Here is a 6,094-nt window from a genome sequence, read left to right on the forward strand (position 1 = left end):
CATTCTCAATGTGCTTTTTATATAATTAATTTAGGCGGAGCTTCGCCTCTGGCCCCGAGGGGATTCGAACTCTGACCTCCTACGTGGAAGCGTTGGGCTTTGCCAACTGAGCCACCCCTCGGGGCTTCATAGTCACTCATTGTGCACACTCCCTGTCATGTGCCAATCAATGAGTAGAGATTTAGTAGAGATTTCTAGAAAATCATGAGTAACAATCAAATCAATGATACATTGCTAGGCACTTATGTCTTATTTGAAAATTAAGAGAATGAACATCAATATAATTTAAACATTAATCATAATATGAAAAGCTTATGGATCTTTGCTGTAATAAGACTTTAAATTCTGATTATAAACTTGTGGTTTTAAAATTGTTAGAAGATTCAAAATAAAAGCAAACCATATTTTGAAAAAATCTAAAATTTTAATTCATTGCAAGCTCATACAACAGTTACCAATATCGAAATAAGATGAGAAACTTTTTCAAACGACCCAATTAAGTCCAATTGGTAGCCAATTAAGCTCAATTGGAAGTCCAGTTAAGAGTGAGCTAAATTAGCCCAATTACAACCTAGGACCAACATGGCCCAAGACCGAACTGGACCGATTATTACATAGATCATAGAAGGTCTAATTTTTTAAAAACAATATAATTAATTAGGCACAATTTAAACCGGCACGGCCTGACCAATTGACACCCCAACTAAGTACCAGCAAACGAGGTATGTAAAGGGATTTGGGATGAAGTTGGATGAATGTTACAACAAAATGTGGTTTATGGATCGAGTATGAAAATTCAAACAATTTATTTTCTAAAGACACCTAAGCCAGGTGGCAACAACAGCCTTGGGTTTGGCTTGAGCACCGGGGTGCCTACTCTTCTATAAAAGTGGAGGTTTGTTTATTACGCAACCGTTTGGAGGTTTCCTTGGCTTGGTGAGGCTTTTGGCCCTTGTCCATCATTCGGGTGCCCGTCTGTGGGGGTTGTTTGGGGGCTTCCCTGCCTTTTCGGGCGTCCTTGGTGTTGTCCCCTTTCCTCCTCTTTCGTTTATCGTGGTGTCGCTTTTTGGGGTCGTCTGCCTTTGTCGTGTTTTTTTCGTTGTCTTTCCCGGTTTTTTCCCGTTTTGATTGGGAACCATCTCATTGCTCGAGGTGTCCAACTTTTGCGCATGCCAACCATAATTGCCTCAAGAGGCAAGAGGCAAGATGCAAGATTACCATTCATCAACATGCAAGAGACAAAGAGAAGGAGCATGTTGCAGAGGTTAGCACGAGAGTGGCAGAGGAGTCTAAGGTACTAATGTACGATAACACTAGAATCTAGGAACGCAATCATGACTATTGGATTTTCATCGATCTCCAATGGAGATCCTATGGTGGGAGTTGAAGTTGGTGAGAATAATTCAAATAAGAAGGATTGGGTAAATAAAATGGCTAAAGGCCCTCCACAGGGAAGTCTTGAATTCGCACCCATTCCATTCCCATCCTAGCATACTGGTACATGAGAAGTTCTTAATAAAATTAAAAAAAAAAAAAAAAAAAAAAGAGGATTGAGAATCCATGCAGTTTTGGTGGTTCAGGAATTGACAGGGAGATTCGTCAACCCAATGGAAACCGCTCCTTAGTGTGCGAGCAATCAACAAGTGACAATTGTACGTGGTGGGCCCAAACGCGGAACTCATGGACGAAAATGTTGATGTTGACGTTCAACATGATAATATGGTTTACTATACAGGTTTGACAACTGGCTCTACTATTTATTTATTGTGGATGGGAAAAGGAATTTGACAATTACATGTTGGGCTCAGGCCTATTTTGATGGAAACGACTTGGACTGTTGTGGTGAGGATACGCAGTGGTGTTAGACGACAATAGGAGTGTCAATTTGTAATCCGAATCGTTAAAATGAACCGCATCAATCCGTTACAGCCTGAACCGAACCATAATGGACCGTAATTGGACTGAAGGTTGCAGAGCTCGCACCAACCAAAACCCAAACCGCAACCTGTTATAACCCGTTTTACAATCCGTTTATAGTTTAACATTAAATATTGTTTGAATCATCATATTACTACTAGTTAGTTGGTATAGACTATCAGAAAAATTGAACATGAATTCAAAGATCAAATAGTCATTCTACTACTTGTAACTTCTAAGGGACAATTAGAAAAGTCTAAGTATGAATGTTCAATTGAATGTACCAAGTTTGTTTAAATCAAGTAAATATTTATCCAATCCAAAAGTATTTCTTTTGCATATCAAATTAAATACCAATAAAAAAAAATATGGATTTCATAAAAAGGAAAAAAATTTAACATTCTCACAAAAAAAAATCCAATTTCAAGACAATCAATCATAGGCCATAGCACAAGTTGGAATTTAAAAAGGTTTTTGGTTTGAAGATTTGTTTTATGAAGACTATCCGGAGCCTGAAGAATGAGCTTGCAATTTCTATCTTATTACTTGCTTAATTTCTATAAAGTGGGTGGGATTTCTACAACATTGAATGACTTTTCATTTTTCTAATGAAAATTGATCAATAACAATTTTGTTTTTCATAGAATTTTGGCTCTTGTCTCAAGATGTTCAACTATTTTGTTTTCCTTGCATATCATAAATTGTTAGTCCAAATCGTTAGTCAACCTGAGTATACACCGTTAGCCCAAACCGTTAGTTAGTCCGAACCCAAACAACACAAAAAAAAAAAAAAAACCCCAAACAACACCAAACCAAAACCAGCCCGAAACAGTTATTTTGCTAACGGGGCCGTGTTTAGGCTGAGTGCTTTTGAGTCCAAAATGGTTAAGCCCAACCCGAAACCGTCCCAAACCGCACCGTTGACATCCCTAGATGACAACATAGGAAATAAGACCCCAACGAAGAGTCAAAGACCTCTATAGATGAGAAGTTCTCTCGTGCTAATGATGTTTCTAAGTTCTAACTGCTTTCAATTGCTAGTAGAAATAGATGCCAACATAGAACTGTTCTAGTGGTTTAAAACCAACACCTCTTAGTGAAGAGGTCGTGGGTTTGATTCTTGCTGAGGCATATTAAATCCCATCCCTCGGTTCTTAATAAAGCCCATTTGAGCAAAAATAAATAAATAAATGGACACGTGGCAAATGTAAGACAATCTTTTTTTTTTTTTTGCCAAGAGAATCTTCTACTCGAGCGGCCCTAAGGGTGTCAATTTGGTTAAAAAACCGTTAAACCATACCATTTAAACCGTACTGTTTCGAAATTCGGTACGGTTTGTACCGTAACTGAATTTGGTAATTCGGTACGATACGGTAACGGTATATGGTGTCATACCGTCAGTAAATACCAATACCGTACCGTTAAACCGATTACCCTTTTTCATACCAAATTCAGTACCTTATACCGTAAAATTCTTTACACTTTAAACGGATTAATCCAAAGTATCCATGAGGTGTGACTCTTCCCAATTGGATGCCAATCCAACAGGTTTCTGCAGGTGAGGATTCTAATGAAGTGAATGTAGATTTGGCTTTACTCAAGGACAACTGTCATTTATCATGGCTTATCATATTGACCTGTATTATTCGTGTATGATTTTGTTTAAAATTCCTCCCCTCTGATTTGATCTCTTGGTTGATGGCATGATGCCCATTGGTGTGATATAGTAAGGAGTATGAAGATCTCTCAATAAAAAGCTAAGTCTAAGTTCAGCACATTCCTCCGCGGCCTATCACAACCAATGTCACTGGGTGAGAATCTCACCGTGAGATGGCAAAAACATGGGGTGTTTGTGCTTGTAAAGTTGTCGACGAATATACACAACAGAGTGGAGGAGGAAGCATCAGCTCTACATATGGTACTTGGGAGAATTGCGTGAGTGCTGCTTGACGTTCTATATCTGTGTTTTGATCCAATGACTTGCTGCAAAGGGGAAGTGTGGTTTGCGGCAAAGAGACGAAAGATCCTCTGTACACTAGCTATGATACTGCTGCTGATTGAACCATTTGAGGATAAAATGGTGGACTGACTATCATAATTTAATCAGAAGCACTGCAAGTCCAAGGAGAGTGATGTAGCTTGATGCCTAATTCAACACTAGTTGAATGGTGGTAGTTCATCTTTTGTGCTCTCTTAATTGTAGTGATGATGCAAGGTGGTCTCTTGTCTCTAAACTGGTTACACCCATCTTTTTTCAGTTTGTGATTGATTCTATATATAGCAAGGGTGAAGTATCCTGGGTGGGTTTGCTTGTAATGTTGCTACAGTTGTGGGGATATTTATTACCCACACATCTTAAGGATAAAGGATGAACCCTATAGTTTTTGAAGTATTTTGTTGTAACTGTGTATACCTGTAACTATTGATTTCCCCATTTATCGCTTTATACCGATTTTTGTACCAAACCGTGCCATTTTTCCATACCGATTTTATACCGGTTTCATACCGTACAGTTTTTTAAAATACCGTTTTCATACCGTACCGTATAAATATGGTACGGTACGGTTATGGTTTGAGGTTTTCAAATTCAATACCGTACTGTACCGAATTACCATTACCGTACCGAATCGACACCCTTAAGCGGCCCATTTTGAAATGGATTAGTCCCTTGGTATGTCAGTCACCTTGTATTGAGCATCCATGACCTTTAAGCGCAGTTTGCAAATTATTCATTTGAACACCATATGTTGGGGTGAAAATGTGTAACAACCCCCATTTTTCTAACCCATAATCCGTATTGCAGGTCCGAGAACCCGAAGGTCTAGTTGGATTAATTTTGTGAGTGTCCAGATAGAAGTCCATGATCCATATCTAGAACCCATGGATCTGGATTCTCTTGTTGAAGAATCTGCCTTATTGGGAAGTTGGATCTTTGGTAGAAGGCAAGTGGTGTTTGGAGATGTCTGGAATGAAGGTAAGACCTCCCCCATGTGTTGTTTAGGGCTAGGTTGTGTTTGGGTTTCAACCCCCTGAGCAAAGCACCCTTGTATAGCAATATACTTGGGGGCGGTTGCTAGTGGCGGTTGATTAAACCAAGCGACCGCCCGGTTTTGCTTGCGGGAAAAATGCCCTATTTTGCCCCCTGTTCGTTATAAATAGCATCCCTCGCTCTATTAACGCATTATTATGTTCGGGATTGCTATTTTGGGCAATTAGGAGGCAGTGGAAACGTGCTCGAAAGTGGACGAAGTGCTGTTAGTGATCTGGAACCTTTTCCCTTCTATTCTTGGTGATTCTGGATAAGGTAATGAATCTCCATCTACTATTCTCTTCTTTTTAACCTCTAATTGATATGAACCCATCCCCATTTTTGTTAGTTGTTACCCAATTGATCAGTTGTAGCTCTCTTTCCAATGTTCTTGATGGAATCCTGTCTAGAAACGAATCCCTGCATTTGTTAATGGATGGATCTAATCAAGGGGAATGATTTGGGTATTAGATCTTTGTTAATTTTAGGGTTTTGTTTCACCCCTTTATTATAGACCTATTAAGATTGAAATTCGGATTAAGATCATCCCAAAATGGATTGAAATCGGATGATCAAAAGTCTAATTTTTGGAGTTGGAAACTGTTTGAAACAAGGGCGGTCGCTTGTGGAGGTCGCTTAACCTAAGCGATCGGCACAAGCAACCGGCTAGTTTCCAGTGACTGTGTAGGTTTGATTTTGGATTTGTTTTGACTCTTGACTTTAATACATTCTTGTGACCTTGTATATAGGTGTCCTCTGTTTCTACTTAAAGTTTTATAATTGTGTTTGGATTGCAATTTAAAGGACTTCTACTAAATTACAGGTAATGACATGCATTCTTATTTATATGCAATTACATATACATGATGATTCAGCTGTTCTATTTACTATTCTTTGATCATGTAACTTGCCGTAATTGTATAAAGTATGAGAATCTTATTGAATACTTGTTGTTTGTGGTGTTCCTTGATGTACTTCATCTTTTATGATATTGCACAACTGTTCATGGTATGATAAAGAGTGATGTAGTGTAGTTGTGATGGAAGGGGTATTCCATTGAGATATCTTGGTTGGAGATATCAGAGGGCTGTGGTATGGGACACATGCTCACTAATGCTTCTAGCACTATCATGATTACTGGATGACATA

This window comes from Hakea prostrata, chromosome 3, assembly GCF_041222555.1.
Source record: "Hakea prostrata isolate BN-2017 chromosome 3, UWA_Hpros_2, whole genome shotgun sequence".
In the NCBI taxonomy this organism is placed as follows: domain Eukaryota; kingdom Viridiplantae; phylum Streptophyta; class Magnoliopsida; order Proteales; family Proteaceae; genus Hakea; species Hakea prostrata.